Source organism: Trichechus manatus, unplaced genomic scaffold (genome assembly GCF_000243295.1).
Source record: "Trichechus manatus latirostris isolate Lorelei unplaced genomic scaffold, TriManLat1.0 scaffold00067, whole genome shotgun sequence".
Taxonomy (NCBI): domain Eukaryota; kingdom Metazoa; phylum Chordata; class Mammalia; order Sirenia; family Trichechidae; genus Trichechus; species Trichechus manatus.
The window spans coordinates 5,534,661-5,557,538 of NW_004444003.1; the positions used below are offsets into that span (position 1 = coordinate 5,534,661).

Genomic DNA, 22,878 nt, shown 5'->3' on the forward strand with positions numbered 1-22,878 from the left:
AGTACTGAATCTTTCTAAAATTCTGAATTATTCTTGGTACCAGGGGCCTGCCAAAGTAGGAACAGTTTTCATTTTCCTAATCTATACTGCCAAGAGACCGATCTGTAAGAAATAGGGCTTTAAAGTGTCTCTCTAGAATCTGAACTGAGTATCTCTTCAACCTTATCTTCTACAACATAAACTCTTTTATTCAGATCAGTTATCCTTAATGTTGTTGTTGTTAGGTGCTGTCAAGACAGTTCCAACTCTTAGTGACCCTGTGCACAACAGAACAAAACATTGCCCTGTCCTGTGCCATCCTCACGATCTTTGCTTGCTTGAGCCTATTACTGCAGCCACTATGTCAATCCATCTCATTGAGGGTCTTCCTCTTTTTCGCTGACCCTCTGCTTTACCAAGCATGATGTCCTTCTCCAGGGAGTGGTCCCTCCTGATAACACGTCCAAAGTATGTGAGATGAAGTCTTGCCATGCTTGCTTCTAAGGAGCATTCTGGCTGTACTTCTTCCAAGACAGATTTGCTCGTTCTTTTGGCAGTTCATGGTATATTCAATATTCTTCACCAACACCATAATTCAAAGATGTCAGTCCTTCTTCGGTTTTCCTTGTTCATTGTCCTGCTTTCGTATGCATATGAGATGACTGAAAATACCATGACTTCAGTCAGGTGTACCTTAGTCCTTAAAGTGACATCTTTTCTTTTCATCACTTTGAAGATGTCTTTTGCAGCAAATTTGCCCAAAGAAATACGTCATCGGATTTCTTGACTACTGCTTCCATGGGCATTGATTGTGGATCCAAGTAAAATGAAATCCTTGACAACTTCAATCTTTTCTTCATTTGTCACAATGTTGCTTATTGGTCCAGTTGTGAGGATTTTTATTTTCTTTATGTTGAGGTGCAATCCGTACTGAAGGCTACAGTTTTTGATCTTCATCAGTAAGTGCTTCAAGTCCTTTTCACTTTCAGCAAGCAAGGTTTTGTCATCTGCATATTGCAGGCTGTTAATGAGTCTTCTTCCAATCCTTAGGCCCTGTTTTTCTTCATATAGTCCAACTTCTCAGAATATTTGCTCAGCATACAGATTGACTAAGTATGGTGAAAGGATACAACTCTGACGCACACCTTTCCTAACTTTAAACCACACAGTATCCCCTTGTTCTGTTCGAACAGCTGCCTCTTGGTCTATGTACAGGCTCGTCATGAGCACAATTTAGCGTTCTGGAATTCCCATTCTTTGCAATGTAATCCATAATTTGTTATGATCCACACAGTTGAATGCCTTTGCATAGTCAATAAAACACAGGTAAACATCTTTCTTGGATTCTCTGCTTTTAGCCAAGATCCATTGGACATCAGCAATGATATCCCTCATTCTACGTCCTCTTCTGAATCCAGCTTGAACTTCTGGCAGTTCTTTGTCTATGTACTGCTGCAACCACTTTTGAATGATCTTCAGCAAAATTTTAGTTCTGTGTGATATTAATGATACTGTTCAATAATTTCTGCATTCTGTTGGATTACCTTTCTTTGGAATGGGCAGAAATATGGATCTCTTCCAGTCAGTTGGCCAGGTAGCTGTCTTCCAAATTTCTTGACATAGACAAGTAAGCACTTCCAGCGCTGCATTCGTTTGCTGAAATATCTCAGTTGATATTCTGTCAATTCCTGGAGCCTTGTTTTTCGCTAATGCTTTCAATGCAGCTTGGACTTCTTCCGTCAGTACCATTGGTTCTTGATCATATGCTGCCTCCCAAAATGGTTGAACTGTGACCAATTCTTTTTGGTACAGTGACTGTGTATACCTTCCATCTTCTTTTGATGCTTCCTGCATTGTTCAATATTTTCCCTGTTCCCAAATCCTTCTACATTGCAACTCGAGGCTTGAATTTAATATTCTTCACAATTGTGAGCCACTTTTCAACAGCCTCCTCTGTTATTCTTCTCCCAGTCTTCAAAGCCTCGCTCAAAAACTACCAAACTTTGTCAAACATTGCTTCATGATTCTATTCATCATTGATCTCTCCACCGAGCTCCTTCTGTACTTAATGTTTATATTCCACCATTTGTTCACTGTATATTGCCATCTTTGTCACTCTGATACAATTTATCATTTAGGTTTCATTATGCATTTAAGACTTTTTCTCTCAATTAAACTATAAGCTCCTTGTAGGCAGAGCCCATGTTTTAAACCATGGCCACAGCATTTGGGATAATACTTGTCAAAAAACACGGGCTGAATAAATATTCATTATTTAACCAAAATTTATACTCTAAAACTCTAAAATCATCTTACAAAAGTAAAAAACAAAAAAAAAAATTAGCGCATCCTTTAAAGCGGACATAGTTTCAAACATGAATAGTTTCAAACATGCTAACATTGTTGTGGTAACCATCATTTGCCCCTTTATCATATTTTTAAGCAAAAATTAATCCCATTCAATTTATGGAATTCAGTCAAGGGTAAACGGGGGGCAGATGAAGGGAATGATTTTAAACACAGCCATAGGGGAGATACTTTACTTAGCTTCACAGACAATATATATTAAAAACTTGGCATCAATAAATACAGTAAACACATTAAACTAGTAATGCTGCCCAATGTTAACAGGTAATATCAATATGAATGCATGTGTGTGTGTGTATTTACAGGTGTAATCCATTAACAAAATTAACTTAAAAAATGGGCCTCCATATAAATAAGCAGGCTGAAGTAAAATAAATACATAGAAGCTACTCTTTAGTTTGGGCTCTTTCTCAATTTCAAGAAAACAAAAACTTTGGAAAGAAAAGAATGCTTCCAAAAATATTCACTAGGCAAACTAGGACTGTATTCAGGCACTGAAGATCAAAGAAAAATACCCCTCAGGTAAAAGCTGGTTGTTGTTAGGAATGCTAGTGGTGGAGAGTTAGTTTTGCTCTGGAGTTTCAAAATGTTGATGTGGTCGTGCTTCACCATCTTTTTAATACGATTTTGCTTTTTCTCTGGGTCGGGTTTTTCCATCTGTAATGTCTTCTGTATGAATTTAGGGCCTTAAACTCCAACTGGCACTCAAATGTATTAAATATAGCTAAAAATCAAAAGGCTAGTAATTTTACTTCTCTGGAAGAATTACTGTGCTTTCATTTTGATTTTTTTTTTAAAGCTCTTTCTGAACAATGTAGAGAAACAAGGTTGACTTTATATTGGCTCTTTTATGAATAGTTTCAACTATTAGTGGGAGGTAATAATTTACTTAGGGCCATACACCACTTGAAAGTAATTGATTGGCCTCCACGTAAGTAAGCAAGTTTACCTGTAGAGGCCTTAACTAAGTAGGCTGGGTTACCAGGCCCTGAGCCAACATGTTTCTTACAACAGTTAACTATCACCCAATGTAAGATTTAAAAATTACATTTTTCTAAAGTAAAACCTGTTCCCAAGGAGTTGATGCTGACTCACAGTGACCCTATAGGACAGAGTAGCACAACCCCATAGGGTTTTCAAGGCTGTAATCTTTATGGGAGCAGACTGTCACATCTTTCTCCCATGGAGCAGCTGGCGGGTTAAAACCACCAACCTGAGCACTTAGCCTCTGCGCCACCAGGGCTCCTTCCTAAAGTAAAACCTACCTTAAAACAACCTTGACTAGATTGCAGATAAACTCCTAGTCACAAAAAGTAATGATCCACAGGAAAGCAAACAGAAAAGCATCAACAAGAGCAAAATCTAGCTGGGAAAACAGCTCTAGCTGATGAAATACTTACAAAAACAGATCCTTAAAATTTTTATTATCAGCTCATGTTTAAGAAATTTGACATTCTACACGCCTATTACATTTCTGTATTCTTCACAAGTTAAAAAATAAAAGAAAATTTTAGTTTCAGTCGTTCTTTTGTTTATGAAACAAGTGTATATGCTTTCCCTTTTGTTTATTCAGCAAATATCACCAGAGCACCCACTATGTGCTACACTGATGTATTCTAGGTGATATAAAATATAGTGCTTCTTACTTGGAAATAATAATGATACCATATTGTTTTACAATGCTTTTTTTTCTGAGAAGCTCAATGTTCTTAGCTGAATTTTTCATTTGTCCTCACAACAAAAATAAACCTGACATGTTTATTTAGCACTGGTATTTATCATACCAAGGGAGCCCTGGTGGCACAATGGTTAAAGGCTCAGCTGCTAACCAGAAGGTTGGAGGTTCAAACCCACCTAGTGGCTTCATGAGCGAAAGGCCTGGCAATCTACTCCCATAAAGATTAAGCAAAACCAAAACCTGTTGCCGTCGAGTTGATTCCTACCCATAGCGACCCTAGAGGACAGAGTAGAACCGCCCCACAGGGTTTCCAAGGAGCAGCTGGTGGATTTGAACTGCCAACCTTTTGCTTAGCAACTGTATCACTTAACCACTGCACCACCAGGGTTCCCCCATAAAGATTACAGCCTAGAAAACCCTATGGGGCAGTTCCACTCTGTCACATGGGGCCGCTGTAAGTCTAAAATCAACACAACAGCACCTAACAAGAACAACAATTTATAATACCTGATTAGGTTAGGAGCAGAGATCTGTCTTATCTCAAGCTGAACAGATTTCAATCCAAACCTAAGGAGTAAAGCTTGCACAAGACCTCCTGCTGGGTTAATCCACTGCATCAAATGTTTAACCTCGTCTTCCAAAATTGCTTTGCTAGGCCTCTTTAGGGAAGATGAATGAGAATTTTTTACCTGTGGGTGTATATACAGCTCCCGTCCCTACCCTTGACTCCTTCTACCTCGTTTCAGAAATCAGTAACAAATCACTCAAATCATCATTTCAAATTTAGGCTTTTGATCACAAACTTATATCCCAATTTTAACAGATAAGGAAGAGACAAGAGGTTTAAAGTTATCTTTACCAGAAATATGGACAACCAAATGTTTATTCAAAAAAACTAGATGACTCCAACTAACAGTTAAGATCTTACTATTTTCAGAAGTTCAAGGATTGCATATGAAGCCCTCTGGGAGAAAACAGAGCACCTTTAAGTAGCTAAAAACTAGAGTTTGTTGATATGGTGCTTCCTTAGAAAACTAGAAACAGAAACACCATATGATCCAGCAATCCCACTCCTAGGAATAGATCCTAGAGAAATAAGAGCTGTCACACAAATAGACATATTCAGACCCATGTTCATTGCAGCATTGTTTACAATAGCAAAAAGATGGAAACAACCTAGATGCCCATCAATAGACAAATGGATAAACAAACTATGGCACATACGCACAATGGAGTACTACGCAATGATAAACAATGATGAATCTGTGAAGCATCTCACAACATGGATGAATCTGGAGGGCATTATGCTGAGTAAAGCAAGTCAATCACAAAAGGACAAATATTGTATGAGACCACTACTATAAAAACTCATGAAAAAGTTTACACACAAAAAGAAACAATCTTTGATGGTTACGAGGGAGGGGAGGGGTGGGGATGGAAAAACACTAAATAGACAATAGGTAAGTGGGTAACTTTGGTGAAGAGTAAGACAGTACACAATACTGGGGAAGCCAGCACAGCTTGTCCAAGGCAAGGTCATGGAAGCTCCACAGACACATCAAAACTCCCTGAGGGACCAAATTACTGGGCTGAGGGCTGTGGGGACTATGGTCTCAGGGAACATCTAGCTCAACTGGCATAACACAGTTCATAAAGAAAATGTTCTACATTCTATTTTGGTGAGTAGCGTCTGGGGTCTTAAAAGATTGTGAGCGGCCATCTGTGATACTCCACTGGTCTCACCCCATTGGGAGCAAGGGAGAATGAAGAAAACCAAAGACACAACGGAAAGATTAGTCCAAAGGACTAATGGACAACAACTACCACAGCCTCCATCAGACTGAGTCCAGCACAACTAGATGGTGCCCAGTTACCACCAATGACTGCTCTGACAGGGATCACAACAGAGTCCTGGACAGAGCTGGAGGAAAAAATGTAGAACAAAATTCTAACTTACAAAAAAAGACCCGACTTACTGGCCTGACAGAGACTGGAGAAACCCCAAGAGTATGGCTCCCGGACACCCTTTTAGCTCAGTAATGAAGTCACTCCGGAGGTTCACCCTTCAGCCAAAGATTAGACAAGCCCATAAAACAAAGGGAGACTAAAGGGGCATACCAGCTCAGGGGCAAGGACTAAAAGGCAGGAGAGGACAGGAAAGCTGGTAACAGGGAACCCAAGGTCGAGAAGGGAGTGTTGACATGTGGTGTTGGTAATCAATGTCACAAAACAATACGTGTACTAATTGTTTAATGAGAAGCTAGTTTGTTCTGTAAACTTGCATCTAAAGTACAATCTTAAAAAAAAAAAAGACCAGACTTAATGGTCTGGCTGAGACTGGAGGAACACCCGAACCCATGGTCTCCGGATGCTCTGTTAACCCAGAACTAAAACCGTTCCCGAAGCCCACTCTTCAAAGATTAGACTAGACTATATAACAGAAAATAATACTCGTGAAGAGTGTGCTTTTTAGTTCAAGCAGATACATGAGACCAAATGGGTGGCTCCTGTTTGGAGGCAGGATGAGAAGGCAGGAAGGGATGGGACTGGTTGAATGGACACAAGAAACACAGGGTGGAAAGGGGGAGTGTGCTGTCACGTTACAGGGATTACAACTAATGTCACATAACAATATGTGTATAAATTTCCATATGAGAAATTAACTTGAGCTGTAAACTTTCACCTAAACCACAATAAAAATAAAGAAAGAAAGAAAGCCTAATTTGCAAATGGATGGTGGTGATGGTTGCACAACTTGGTGAATATAATTAAAGTCACTGAACTGTACACTTAAAAATGGTTAAAATGGCAAATGTTTTGTTATGTATGTTTTACCACAATAAAATTAAAACAAAAAAACCCTAGAGTTTGATAATTACTTAGTTAAGTAATGACAAGGGCTGTTGGCTGCTGAAGCAGTCAGGCTTGTAAACCTCACCACACTGGAAAACAAAAATAAAACTAACAACCTGATGAAATAAGAACTAACTAAGAAATACAGTACTTAAATACACCATATTTTTAAAGTGAATTTTCAAGTTCACTGACTAAATTCTTATAATGGTTGAAAAGTGAAGGGCCTAACAACTGGTCTACCACTATTAGACTAAACCATCTGACGTTGTTATTTGTGTAGATCAAAAATAGCTGACTAAGGGTAATTTTATATCATTCAATCTATTATTTCTAGAACTGAACTCATAAATAACATTGTAAAAAAGTGAGATGTTCCTTGGAATAAAATAAAATTTTGGTTTAAGTGTGGTTTCATTATATGCTGACACTGAAATGTATTTCCTCAGAAGATATCTCTAAAATCATATTGGCAGTCTACAAAAAAAAAAAAGTCTAATACACAACATATTCACCTCACGTACATTTTAAATACATGATTCATAAAGTAAAGTTGCCTGAATAAGCAGGAGCACAACGAACAATTTCACTGGTTATCTAGATTATGTGGTGGACAATTTATCTTTAGCATATGAGGAAACTGAGGGACAAAGCCTCGCAGTTGATTTGACAGATCAGAGCTGGACCTAGGTAGGTCCTTAGATCTCCATTCTAGAAAAATGCTTTCAAATCTTTTCTGAGCCAATGAGTCTATCTGACATTTATGGGCACTATTCTCTTGCTTATACCATCCTATCTTTATACAGTGAAACTTGTGAGAGCCAGAACTTGATGGCACTGCCTTGTTTTTCCAGGTCTCCCAAGTTTTCTGCCTTTGAAAAGATATAGTCTTACCACCCTTCTATCGCCCATTTTAGCAGGAAATATTTGAGTTTTCCTTCTCTGACAGGTTTCTGCTTCACATAGGTTACGGCTTTCACAGGTTTTACTGTATCTTCTTATGTCTAGCCTTCCTTCCTCAGCCCTGAATATCTCATTCAATTTCAAATTATCCTCTCAGTATACAAGGCCAACAAGCCAAAATCTGCTATCACAACCCTTCTCAAAAACCTTCACTGAGCAATGCCTCCAAAACGAAGCCTAAACTCTTTAGCATGACAATTAAAACCACAATTCTACTATTTCAGCCTAATTTTCCATTATGTTCCCCATGTTGGTCCAGCTCAAATGTTACATTCTCCAACAGGTGTTCTGACACCTCTGATAGAGCATCTCTGTCCTCTGCTCCCAAAAGACTTGTCGTTCTCTTTGTTATCAATTCATATTTGACATTTATTTTATCTCCTTTGCTAGGTCACGGAGCCCTGGTGACACCGTGGTTAAGAGCTCAGGCTGCTAACCAAAAGGTTGGCAGTTCGAATCCACCAGCTGCTCCTTAGAAACCCTATAGGGCAGCGATACTCTGACCTATAGGGTTGCTATGAGTCAGAATGACCCGATGGCAACGGGTTTGGTTTTTTGGGTTACTAGATAATAAGTTTCTTGAGACACGGAGCATGCCAATTCATTTCTATATTTCTAACTGGTAGGAATGTAAATATTCTCTAAAGAAACTCTTCAAATCCTCTGAATCTTTACAGAAAATAGCAAATGCACCACTTTGGAAGGCAGCAATTGACCAAATTCACCTATTTATAGCCTAGTATATAAGAGCACAGGCATATCTTTTTTATTTTTTTCACTCAAGAGACTTCCTTTAAGCAATTTGTACAAAATAAAATAAGTACACTCAGAGAATTAGGTTTGTAAAGGAAACCTGTGGTGAATCATTAATTTAGATTCTCCAGTTTCAAGGTCTGAAAGTCATTTAGTCCTACCCTAAATTTTACAGACCAGGAAACTAAGTTCCAGAAAGGTAAAGTGGTGAACCCTAAGGTCACACAGTTATTTGGCAATGAAATCTGAGGCAGAATCCAAATTCCTTAGCTTCCAGTTTAGTACTGCTCTTTTTCCCTGTCAGGCTCCATTAATCTGTTAATTTTTAAAAATAAAATGTAATCTGTGCACATTAAAAATAGAAGTATGAGAGGACTGACATCTGCCTTTGGATCAACAAGATAGGCAGAATATGGCAGAATATTAAAAATATAAGTCGGAATCAACTTGGTGGCAACGGGTTAATCAGTCAATTAAGTCTCCTGAGAGAAGGAGCAGAGGCCTGAAAGAAAGCAGATAAAACAACAGAAAGAAGTTTTGAGAAAAACATAATATACGAACCAAGCCCTATAAAAATAACTTCACTTGCTCACATGTATGATTTTGGAGACATAAAGCCAATACAGAAGAGAATCAAGTCTTCATAGTGCTAGAGTCTTTGGAATGTCCAGTGTAAACAGATACACTCATAAACAGTTATCATACCCCCCTCCAACAAGGCAGAATGCTCTGCTCTACACACTCCTTGCCACCAATTCCAAGTGCACAGATTATAACACAAGCACCTACTTAAAAAAAATACTCTTGGGTTTCAAGATTAATGCTGCAAGTCTAGAAGTGGGACAGATGGGTGCAGCTTCACTGTGGTTCTCCACAGAGGCTGTTATCAGTGAATCAACTATATTGGCACCACTGGTGCAGAGTCACTGTGAACAAAGACTTTTCTGTAGTGCCCAACAGAACCACTCAAAAATTCAAGAGGGGAATTCAGCAAAGTATCACAGGTAGAATTGCCAAGCCCATACTTGTCAGAACACACAGGCATCTGTGAAGCTACTACCACTACCAACAGCAAGGGCAATGGAAACTGAAACAAAATGCTGACCCTTCACCACCAAAGCTATGAGCTCAAGTTCTGGGATACTAGAATTCCCCTACACCTAACAAATGGCCTCCATGCCATTGGCGGCTATCCCACAAGAATGTAGACAAGATGCACTTGAACTTCTTGTTCCAGAGGATCTCCTGTTCTTAGCTCTACTCCATCCAAGCCTTTCTGCTCTCTCCCTTCAGGTTTCAAGGCTCCACTCTACTTCTTGTAGTTACTTGAGATGATCTTTAGAATCAACACAAGCTGCCAGCTATAGACTCCTTGGGTGTCTGAGAACTTTGGGAACCGGGCCAGGTGTATCTTCAGCTCCTGATGAAGGCTTACATGATCTATTTTTAATCAGTTTGGGCCATATGGCTGTCATCTAGATGTGTGTATGCTCACTGACTAGCTCAGCACACTGTAGGTGATCAGTCTACAAATACTGCTGAGTGAATGGGTGAACACCCCATGCCTGCACCAAACAGGCAAAACTCCACCGCAACAAAGGGATCCATGGTGGAATCAAACATAAGCAATTTTTCTTACAAGCACCTCTCTTCTTTTGGGCTTTCCTAAATTATCACACATATTTTGGGATTCTCATTTCTAGTAATGGAGAAAATATGTTACTTTGAAATTATCTGTGTCCAAAATTGCAAAAGAAAAGCTTACTTGAAGTGCCGTAACCCAAGGAAGACATCTAGTCACTTAAAAAACGACTACTACTGATCTGGACAAAAAAATACACAAGATTCCATACATACACCATCAAGTTTGGCAAGAAAGATTTTAGACAACTTTCATCCTGCCCACCCAATTCCAAATAAATAGGGCATTTGTTTGTATTTCCACATTGGCTTCATGAACGAAAACACCTCCTCCACCTAGAAAAACAATCTGTAACATTCAGACATGGAACTTTGACGGCAAACTTTTTACTGCATGCTGGGGCACTAAGTACATAGAGCTTTAAAAAAAAATAAATTAGAAATATATTATTAACAAGGATTCGAACATTTTTCTTCACCTGGTTTGGTGTTTCTATACCCTTCAGAAATAAAGTTTTTTTTAAAAATTGTACTTCATTAAAAGTGTAGCCCGAAGGAACCTTCTTCCTACAGCCTACAGCAACAGACCTGAATGTTTTGCTCTGCTTAGAGGCGGAAAAGACACAAAAATCATTCTCCTTTACCGACTTTAAGTTTTCTGCTCTGCACCAACTAGGTCCTGGCAAAGAGTTAAACGTTTTCTGAAGTTAGTTCCTGCGGCTTAAAAAAAAAAAAAAAAAGCTAGATGCTTAAATTTAGACTCCGTAAAACAATACTGGGAAACTTTCAAAGTCTTGGAGTTTATTTTACTGTCTTTTGTCAAATTGCATCACATAACCCACGTTTTCTTCTCTTTTTAACCCCTCCCACCAGGTTCCCTGGCAGATCTTACACATTACCGCGTGATTCAGTTACCTGTTGGGGCGAGGCGAGAGGCGGTGGCGGACGAAAACCCCCGATCATTTTGCGCAGTACCCTAAGTTTACCAGGTGGTTTTAGCTACCTCCTGCTAGTTAGACTCATACCATCTCCTCCGCAGCGTAAGGGACGGGTCTCCAGAAGGCTCAGGGCCGCGGTGGGAAGTCGGGGCGGCAGCAGTCCCCTGTCAAGGCTCCGGGAAAGGGCGGTGGGGGCAGGGAAGGGTGTTAGAAGCCACGAGGGACGGCCGAACCGAAGGCTAAAAAATGTGCCAACAACCACTGTGCCCCCCACAGGAATACCCCAGAGTCGGAAAACAACGCATTTCTCCCCAAAGCCCCCAACCTGGTCGCACACAAACCTCTGAAACTCCAAAGGAGGCACCGAGTTTCTTATGCATAAAATGCAAGCGGGTCGCCTCGCACTTCGCGACGACCGTCCCCTCAGGTGTTGTGCCAGTCTTTCCTAACTTTCAGGGGACCGGGTAAAAGGCGATGTGAGGGAGAGGGATAAAGCGCAAGAAAAGAGCAGGGAAGCGTGGAAAATGCCGAGATCGGCGTCCTCACCCTTCTTCACCTGAAACCCATGGGAGTGCAGCGCTTCCCTCAACAGACTCCACACAAAGCCCCTTCAGGGGACGTCCCAGGCAAGGGAACCGTCTGCCAGATGCCCTCCTGTCGCTCTAAACACAGCCGGGAACCAAAGGTCCGCACTTACCTAGCAGGAGCCCCGTCCTTGGGAGCGGCAGGTTCCCACAAGGACTGCGACCGGAGCCCTCGCGGCCGCCTGCCTGGCAGCCAGTCAGCCTGTCACCGCTCGCGCGCGCGCCTGGCTGACGGTCCCGGGCCACCCCGCCGCGCGCTCGCCCATGCGCGCTCGCCCGGCCGCGCGCTCACCCGACCGGGACCCGGCCCCGAAACGCAAACTGCGCGCGCCCGAGGCATTTAAAGGGACAGGCCTCAGAGCCAGAGCTGCCCCCGTGGCCGCCTTTCCAGAGGTCCTCGGTCTTGGTGTGAGGTTTGAACTGGGCGCGATCCGTGTGAAAGTTATCCCACCTTTCCCCGCTTCCAACCTCCGAGTTACACAAGAGGAGAAAAGCGATAGGGATTTGCTGAATGAAACGGGACGTGTTTTTGTTTCTTAACTATCTTCAGTTTTGAGAGGTTATTTTATATTTATGATAATAATAATAACAACTGCCATTTATTAAGCACTTACTACCCTCGGACAAGATATTTAGCCACATACCTTCATTTAGTTCTTATTTCATTTAATCCTTAAAACAATCTTCTGATTTCTCATCCCCATTTTACAGAAGAGAAAAACTGAGGTTCAGAGAGTTTAGAAATTCATCCAAGAGCTTTTGACCCCATTGCTCAGTGCTATTTTCTTCTCTCTATTACTGTGGAAATATCTATCAAGGTTTATAGCTGCTTGTGGGAAGGATTTTGTAAACTGGTGAAAGTTAATGTTACCGATGTTTCCATGGTGCATAGGGAAGAAGAAAGCAAGAGTTACAGGGTTTCATTGATTGTAGGGTTTGTTATATACTCAAATTGCAGACATTATAACAAACTATATTCCAAAAATGATGTTTGTCTTTATCCCCATTTTACATAAAACTGAGGAAGGAAGCGGTTGGTTGCACAGAAAGACATAGTCACTGGCAGCACTCAGGGCCGAGCCCCAATTCCTTAGTCCTTAGATCATTTCTTTGCCATCCCCAGGAAGAGATGCCTGATTAAAGGGAAGAAAATTTTTTCTCTACTAACACATTGGCCTCATCTAATTCTCTGCATCTTTAATTAATGTTTACAAAACACTTTAATCTACCCAACATGCTAGTTAATTAGGCAAGTAGTATTATCCTGCTCTTTGTGAACCAAACCCACGGGGAAATCAATTCTGACGGTTGTTAATCCTTGGTGAATAATGGACTTAAATGTTCTGGTTATGTTTTTTTCTTTTCCTCTTAAATTTTGTCCCATATGGTGTTAAATATTAATGCATTTATCATTAATTGACTTAATAAAAGTTGAATAATATTAAACACCTATGGGTGAGAGGAAATATAGGTAACTCCTGTCTTTAACGAATTCAGATAAAGAGAGGGAAAAAAAAAGCATTTTGATAACTGCTTCATATATATATGTATGTTTTTATTATTGCTCTTTTTGTTTGGTTAAAGCTATTTTGATGTATCTTTTCTTATAGGTGAAAGAATAAATTGAAAGATGATAGGATTTAGGAAGGAATAAGGGGGAAAGAAAAAGCCCCAAAACAGGGGTAGGAAATGAACAGGGAAGAAAATGATACTGAGAAGAAGGTTTCAACCAAGGGGCAGTAGGGGAAATGAGGGCAGGCCCTGCTAGCACATGACAAATCTTTGTGGGAATTGCAGACAAGTGGCCCTTCTCTGGGCAGGTGCAGACCTAGCAGGGGCCAAGGCTTGATTATCTGGGCACAGGCTGGCTTCCAGTCACTACCGTGCCCCTTGCAGCCTTTGGGGCAAGGGAACATACACAAAGGGACTAAAAGGCTAGAAAGGGCAGAGAGTGAGGTAAGAAACAAAATAATTTAGATGGGGGATTTAAAGACAGTTATTCATGAAAGTACTTAGGTAATGGAAAGGGAGAAAAAAGGAACAAAGAAACATCTGAAGGGTCTTTGTATATATTGTTACTACTTAAAAAACCCATACAATTTACAAAATTTCACCTTATAGTCATTTGACTTTTTAATAAATTTCTTCTAAGGCTGGTCTTTGCTAAGAAAATGCTGATAACACATGACCCTCAAATAGTATACAATTATTCTTATGATCTTTGTGTAAGTTAAAATTAAAAAAAAATTAAGCTAAATATTTTAAGCTAAACGTGTGTTTTTCCTTTATAAGGAAGTACATTACTGTGTAAAGTTCATTTCAGAAACCGCAATGTCTGTGGCGGCCACTAGAGGGAGGCAGACAGGAAAAGGGAAAGACTGGTTGATAAGTAAATTTCATGAGTTTTCTTTACTAAAAAATATAGTATTTTAAAGCTGAAAGGGGAGATGTCAAAAGACATGATTTCAATTTATGCCTCTTCACTTTGGAGATGTATTACCTTGAGCTATTTCGTTGTCTTTTTTGAGCCTCAGTTCCTCATCTGTATAATGAGGCTATTAACACTTACCTTGTGAGGCTAAAATAAAATTAATCTGAACAAATGACAGATGAAAAGAGCTCAAAAAATTATGAAAATGAAGAAAAATATGAAGAATTGCCTCACTATTGAAACATACTATAGGGCTGTAATAATTAAAAGTACAATAATAGAATGATAATAGATATTAAATTGAATAGATAATAGTATGTAACAGATAACCCATAAAAAGATAGTGTAGGTATATTTTCATATGTGATAAAGGGGTCATTGCAAATAAATGAAAAAGGAATGGATTGTCAATAATGAAACCAAGAAAACTATTAATTTGAAAAAAGAATCAAATTAAGCCCTTACTTTTCTTTCATTATATGCCAATAGAAATTTAAAACATTAAAGAATTTTAAAACTAGGTGGAAATTTAGGCAAATATTTACGTAACTTCAAGGTGGAGGAAGAAAAGAAATGGAAAAGTTATAAAGGAAACAACTATTAGATAAACTAGATTACACAAAAAAATTTCAGTTCTGTGGTGCAATATGTTTCTCTTATGTGACCTTTAGGGCTCTGAGTTTGCAATTCTTCCAGAATGATTGGTCGCTTGCAATTTACCTGAAGTAACGGGCCTGTTTACTATTCTACCTAAGTGGCTTGCAAGGATTGGTCGGTTTGCTATCTGCCTAAGGGATTGGTTGATTTAAGATCCTGCTGGAAAAGCCACGCCTTGAAATTGACAATGTGTTTTCCTATATAAGCGCCGATCTCACTGAGGTTTTTGGGGACTGCCTGATCAAAAAGAACCTGGAGAGGAGCTTGTACTTTGGACCCAGAGTCCCTGCTCTGAGAACCTCCTAGAACCAAATAAAAGAGCTTTAATATGGTTCAAGGGCTGTAACACTAAGCTGATAAAACCAAAAGCCCAGAGTGGCCCAGCAGCAGAGAAGACAGGTGTGGTGCAAGTAGTGAAAGCTGTGAGCCAGCGGACGCCAGCTAGGAAGGTAGTAGTGGGTGAGTTGGCCCATGAAACAGAGCCGGTTACCTCTGGGCAGGAGGTCACCAACAGAGCTGGATGCAGTGTAAAGGGGAAGCAGCCACAGTCCCGTCCTGTGCAAGCAGACGCCCAAGCAGAGCAAGTGGCAGGGCGGTGTAGAGTCCAAACTGGCAGTGGCGGACACCCTGACTGAGCTGAGAGCTGTAACCCTAAGGCCAAGGGGGAGCCTCTTCTGAGGGCTGAGAAGTTGCCCACATAGGCTTGGGCATACTTTGTACAGGGGTAGCCTGTAAAACAGTTTTGCCTCAAGAGCTGTTGTAATGCTGGCCTGATCCTGGCACTGGCCCAGGGTTGTCCCAAAGCTGTTGGTTGAGAGCTGGACCGTCAGCACAGGGCTCCAGAGCCAGCCAAGAAAAGCCACAGGGAGAGAGAATGAACACAGCCACGCCACACCTGACCTGTGCTGCCAAGACACCTGCTGAGAGAGAAAGAGACGCCTGCTAACACTTGATCCATGGCATGCTTCCGTAGTGATGCAGAAATGGACATGGGTAATTTGGCAAGGGTGAGCGAGTCCCCTGTTAGACATAAGCAGGTTTCTCCCCATGATGCTAAGGGTACTTTTCAGGGTGGAGGGACCAGTTCCTGTTGTTTACTGGTTGCTTTCTGTAAGTAATCTGTTCCTGTTGTTTACTATCTACCTTCCATAAATAATAATAAAACCAAAACCAAACCCGTTGACGTCCGGTTGATTCCAACTCACAGAGACCCTATAGGACAGAGTAGAATTGCCCCCATAGGATTTCCAAGGAGTGGCTGGTGGATTTGAGCTGCCGACCTTTTGGTTAGTAGCCAAGCTCTTATCCACTGCACCACTAGGGCTCCATAAATAATAATAATGGCTTTCAATTGCTAACACTTTGTAAAGTGTCTTTGTGTGTGCGACCCAATAAGATGGGATAGTAGAGGCCTTATCCTAGCAGTCTCGTGATTGCTTGGAATTTGGAGTACAACCTGTGTATATGTACATGTATACATATAAGTACACAAATCCTGACAACTAAATTTAAATTTTAAAATACTAAAATTATTCTGAAAGTATTTAAAAAGCAAGGAAACTACAAAACTATAACAAATCTGACAGTAAATTATATCCTTAATACAAGAGTATACACGAATTGATAAGAAAACTAAGATCTGAATGGAAAAATTTCCTCAAAGAGGAAATAAAAATAAAAAATGGCTGAAAGCAGAGAATACCAGAAAGATGTTTACCTGTATTTTATTGACTATGCAAAGGCATTCGACTGTGTAGATCATAACAAATTAAGGATAACATTGCGAAGAATGGGAATTCCAGAACACTTAATTGTGCTCACACAGAACACGTACATAGACTAAGAGGTAGTCGTTCGAATAGAACAGGGGATACTGCATGGTTTAAAGTCAGGAAAAGCATGCGTCAGGGTTGTATCCTTTCACCATACTTTCTCAATCTGCATGCTGAGCAAATAATCTGAGAAGTTGGACTATATGAAGAAGAATGGGACATCAGGATTGGAGGAAGACTCATTAACAATCTGCGATATGCAAATGACACAATATTTCTTGCTGAAAATGAAGAGGGCTTGAAGCACTTATTGATGAAGATCAAAGACCACAGCCTTCAGTATGGATTACACCTTAACATAAAACAAAAATCCTCACAACTGGACCAATAAACAACATCATGATAAACAGAGAAAGGATTGAAGTAGTTAAAGATTTCATTTTACTTGGATCCATAATCAACATCCATGGAAGCAGCAGTCAAGAAATCAAATGACACATTGCATTGGGCAAATCCGCTGCGAAAGACCTCTTTCAAGTGTTAAAAAACAAAGATGTCACATTGAGGACTAAGGTGCACCTGACCCAAGGCACACGGTATTTTCAATCACTTCTTATGCATGGGAAAGCTGGACAATGAATAAGTAAGACCTAAGAAGAATGGATGCATTTGAATTAAGGTGTTGGCGAAGAATATTGAATATACCATGAACTTCCAGAAGAACGAAAAAATCTGTTTTGAAAGAAGTACAGCCAGAATGCTTCTTAGAAGCGAGGATTGTGAGACTTCATCTCACATACTTTGGACGTGTTATCAGGAGGGGCCATTCCCTGGAGAAGGACATCATGCTTGGTAAAGTATAGGGTCAGTGAAAAAAGGAAGGCCCTCAATGAGATAGATTGACACAGTGGCTGCAACAATGGCCTCAAACACAGCAATGATTGTGAGGATGGCGTGGGACCAGGCAGTGTTTTGTTCTGTTTTACATAGGGTTCCATTTTAGGCTGGGCTCTCTAGTGAAGCAAAACCAGTAAAGCATATAAATATATATATAGTGAGAGACTTATATCAAAGAAATGGCTCACGCAATTGTAGAGGCTGGAATGTCCCAAGTCCGTGGATTAGGATAGAGGCTTCTCCTGATTCACATAGTTGCAGGGGCTGGTGAACCCAAGATTGGTAGGTTGGAGAGCAGAGCTCCACTCACAGGCTGTGAAGATCGATGAATCCCAAGATCGACAAATAAGCTGATAGGTTGAGTCCCAATCACCGGAGGTCAGATTAACAGGAGGCAGCCTCAAGATCCAGAGCAAGCAAAAAGCCAGAACGTCTGCTTATATTTGGATGCAAGCCATGCCCCAAGGAAACTCCCTTCAACTGACTGGCTACTCACAGCAGATCCCATCATGGGAGGAGGAAGAGCCAAGATGGTGGAGTAGTCAGATGTTTCCAGTGGACCCTCTTACAACAAAGACCCCAAAAAACAAGTGATTCGATTATATATGGCAATCTGGGAGCCCTGAACATCAAAGGGAGAGTTGAGGAACTGGACTGAGTGGCAGGGGGAGGGAGAGACAGTTCGGAAGCAGCGAGGATTTGCCAGACCTGACCTGGAGAGAGCCTGAGCCCTTCAGACCTGAGCAACTCATGGGTGAGCGGTGAGGCAGGCAAGTGGCAGTGCTCGGGAGATGTGTTTTCTGCACCGGGAGAGACTACTTGGCCACCCAGAACCAGTGAGAAGCAGCCCTCATCGGTGAAAGATAAGTACTTGCGTACAGCTTACCGTATGGATCAAAAACACCCCTCTTAGGGAAAAACCTCTCTCCCACTTACCTCCCTGCTCCCTGCCCTGCACCGAGTCTGCACCGAGACCAGCTTCAGCAATTGCTGAGTCCCCTGGGCCAGAAGTAGGATCCGTCACAAGCCCGGAGCCATTCTCCCTGCCTTGGAGAGTGAACAAATTAACAAACAGGGGAAAAAATAAACTGCTGGCTCCCCTAAGCCAGGATCCCAGGGTAGGCACAGCTCCTTTGCCTAGGCACAGGCATAAGGGATCCACGGACCTTGAGTGCCTTTCCCCCTGCATAGATTTGTGTGGGCCTATCTCAACGGCGTAGGCCCTTATTACCACAGTACAACAGGGTATATACAGGAACTCTGACTTCAACTGTTTCAGCTGTGAAGTGGCAGGTTCTTGACATTTGGCACTGCTCTACCTATTAAGCAGGGTTTTCACCTACCCACATCAAGGGCCTGAGGACTGGTGGCTCCACCTACGCCACCTAGCCACCTGCGATAGGGGCCCATGAATAAGAAGTGCCCCCCAGTCCTTACAGCCAACAGCATTAGGTGCTCACAGTCCGGCTGCAAAACCCACCCACCTGCGCGCTCTAGGGAACAGGGACACGCCTTCTTCCTGGACACTCGGGGGCAGCCGTCAGCCCCCTGCCTTGCTCAGAGTGTGTCCCCCTGATGCAGCCAGATGCCTGTGCCTACACCAATCACCCATGCCTGTCTAGGACTGTAAGTGACAGCCAACACCACACACTTGGTGTCTATCTACCTGGGCAACTGAGCTGAATCCATACAGGAGGAGTGGATGGACTCCTGAGCTCACATACCTAGTAACAGATCTAACCACACCTGGTGACAGGACATTAGAACTTCAAAGTTGCCAATAATCAAACTAGCTCATACGAGCAGCCTATCTGGGCATATCAAAACAAAACAAGAAGCTAGGACACAGTAAGCAAACATAAAATTAATAAATATAACAACTTACTGATGGCTCGGAGACAACAGTTAGTATCAAATCACAAAAAGAGGTAATCCATGATGGCTTCAGCAAGCTCCCAAAATAAGGAATCTAGAAATTTTTCAGAGGAGGAAAATTTCTTGGAATTACTGCAGGCAGAATACAAAAGATTAATATACAGAACTCTTCAAGAAATTAGGAAGGAAATTAAGCAAAACACAGAACATGAAATAGAGGAAATTAAAAAGATTAGAGAAGAGCATAATGACAAATTTAACAGGCTGCAAGAATCCATAGAGATAGAGCAATCAGAAATCCAGAAGATTAACAATAAAATTTCAGAATTAGACAACTGAATAGAAAGTCACAGGAGCAGAATAGAGGCAATGGAAGTCAAAATTAGTGAGATTGAAGATAAAGCACTTGACGCCAACTTATTAGAGGAAAAATCAGATAAAAGAATTTAAAAAAATGAAGAAATCATAAGAATTATGTGGGACTCTATCAAGAGGAATAACCTACGAGTGATTGGAGTACCAGAACAGGGCAGGATAACAGAAATACAGAGAGAATTGTTGAAGATTTGTTGGCAGAAAACTTCCCTGATATCATGAAAGATGAGAAGATATGTATCCAAGATGCTCATCCAACCCCACATAAGGTAGATCCCAAAAGAAAGTCACCAAGACATATTATAATCAAACTTGCCAAAACCAAAGATAAAGAGAGAATTTTAAGAGCGGCTAGGGATAAACAAAAAGTCATCTACAAAGGAGAGTCAATAAGAGTAAGCTTGGACTACTCAGCAGAAACCATGCTGGCAAGAAGGCAATGGGATGACATGTATAAAACCCTCAAGGAAAAAAACCTGCCAGCCAAGAATTATATATCCAGCAAAACTGTCTCTCAAACATGATGGTGAAATTAGAGCATTTCCAGATAAACAGCAGTTTAGGGAATTTGCAAAACCCAAACCAAAATTACAAGAAATACTAAAGGGAGTCCTCTGGTTAGAAAAGATGCCATGGTGGGAGTGATCACATATAAACACTGAGAATCATGGCCCAGCCAAGTTGACGCACAATCTTAACCATCACAGTCGCTATGAGTCATAACTGATTTGACAGCACCTAAGAACAACAACAGCAACAGTAACTATACATATGTGTGTGTGTATGTGTGTATATATATATGCATATATACACATATACATGTATATATAATATATGTATATGCATGTATATGTGTATATATGTGTGTACATGTATAATTGTATTTTAAAGTGTGAGCTATCTAGTAAATTCAAAAATAAGTTTAAAATAATATACAACATTCTCACCTATTAATTAGAAAATATTTTTTCTAATATTCAGTGCTGGCAGGGAGGCAATGAAGTGGGCAATTTTATATACTGTTAGTGGGAACATAAGTTGATATAACTTTATTGGAGAGCAGTTTTGTGAAACATTTCAAGAGTCTTAAAAATGTTTATATTTTGTGACCTTATAGTTCCATATCTAGTGCTTCATAGCGGTAATTAGAAATAAGCACAAAGATTTTTGCATAAATATATAAGCTGTCTCCATTTTTATAATGTCATAAAATTAGAAGCAATCAAAATATCCAAAATTAGGGGAAAGTTTAAATAACCTATTATGCAGCTATTGAAAATGAGGAATTTTTCATGAACACAAGAAAATACCTAAATATATTGTTAAGGGAGAAAAAAGAATATTATAAAATTGTATATAAGTTACTATTTCAGCTATGGAAAATGCATACATATGGAAAATCCAGAAAGAAATATATCAAAATCTGTTACTCTTTCTGGCTATGATTATGGTGATTCATAGCCAGTTTTTTTGCTGTCACTATACATTAGTTTTATAATCAACACAAACTAATAAATGCTATTTTTTAGATGAGATAATAAATGCCAATGTGCATAGCATAGAGCTGGCTTATATCAAACATTTAATAAATATTTGATGGATGGAAAGAAGAGGGAAAAATGACTGATGCATTTCAAGGGTAACTTGCCAGTGAAGTTTCCTGGTTTAAAAAAAAGAAATAATCTGCTTCTACAGCTGAGGAAATTACAGCTTGGAATTGGTTTTTTTTTTTTAATGACAATTTAGAGAAAAACTATAAAAAGATGATAACAAATGGTTCCGCACTTCCTGAAAGCAAATGGATGACATGCTACCGTGTCCATATTCCAGGTCAACATTTTAAAGGAGAAAAATATGAAAGAAAACAGTGAATAAGTTATATCTAAATTTAATGATAAGAGTTCTGAAAGAGCAGCAAGACTCCAAAAGATCCCTGGTGAAAAACGAAAAACAAGTGCTGTTTGTTTTTCAACAAGTGATGGAGGCACAGACAGGAAGAGGGTTTATGGTGCCCATTCATTCTTCATTCAAAAAATACTTGTGGTCTATTACGTGCCAAGTGTTACTATGCGCAAGATCTAGGAGATAAAACTGAACAACATAGACAAGTTCCCTGTCTACATGGAATTTACAGTCCAGTAGGGTTGCCATGAATAAGAATCAGCTCGATAGCAACTAACACCAACCAGGATTGGGGGAGATACAGACAAGAAATCAGATGATAAACCTGTTATTCACTAATAATCTATTAATCCACTGACAGAATGTAGGTGATTCTGTAAATAAGGACAACAGGTAGGATGAACTACATTCCCCTAGAGATAAGCTTGAGGAGTACTTAAGGTGAAAATTTGGCTAAGGACAACTTATTTTGCTTCTGCTGATCTCTGTTTGCCTAGTTTTCAGTTTATAGATGGATTATGCAAGGCTGATAAGATTTGAAAAGGCTTGGGGAATCTGTGGTGGCTGGAGAGATTTTTGGGGTCTCAGAGACTGAGGGGATAAGGCAGCTACTGAGGGACAGACTTTTAAAGGAGTGTTTTAGGAAGTTTCCTAAAACTTCCTAAAGAGGATACCTTTGAACCCTCTCTGTCTTCCCACTGAACCTTCAGTAAAACCTTCATTCCTCATGAGTGCTTTTGGGGTTGAACTTTGTTTTTGAGGGTTTAAATATGGGTTGAAATGGGACTCAAATCGAGTGTCAGGTAAAAGCAGGGACCCAGTGAGGCCCCACCCTGTTTGTGTTACAGACATACTGGGCGACACGCTAGGAAGGAAATATGACCATTGTGGGTGGAGTAATTGACAGCAACAGGTTTTTAGTTTGTGTCATTAAAAAAAATTTAGACATTGAAATAAAATACTTGAAGTTTATCAAAGAATTGTCAATAAGGTTTCTCCTATTCTCTTCTTCACCAAATATTGCAGCTTGGAAATACAATTATAGCGCAGTGCTGAGTCTGATCATGTCTAGGTGGCTGGGACAAGAATTGAATGTGTAGGTCTGTAATCTGAGGGGTAGGCCTAGACTGACTACACTAAGCAGCTAACTATCCTGCTTGGTGGTCCCTCTATCCTGGCTCTCTAACTACAATGCTAGGTAAAAAGCTTACTC

At 40.3% G+C, this 22,878-nt stretch overlaps 1 protein-coding gene across 1 annotated transcript in view; it reads right to left on the minus strand.

Moving 5' to 3' along the window:
* Positions 1-11,949, minus strand: part of PROSER2 (proline and serine rich 2) — a 56,151-nt gene extending 44,202 nt beyond the window's left edge. Inside the window, exon 1 of the mRNA XM_004379690.2 lies at positions 11,870-11,949. The gene's annotated coding sequence lies outside the window, so the exon portion shown is untranslated. The remainder of the gene's footprint in view (positions 1-11,869) is intronic.
* Positions 11,950-22,878: the final 10,929 nt, after the last annotated feature.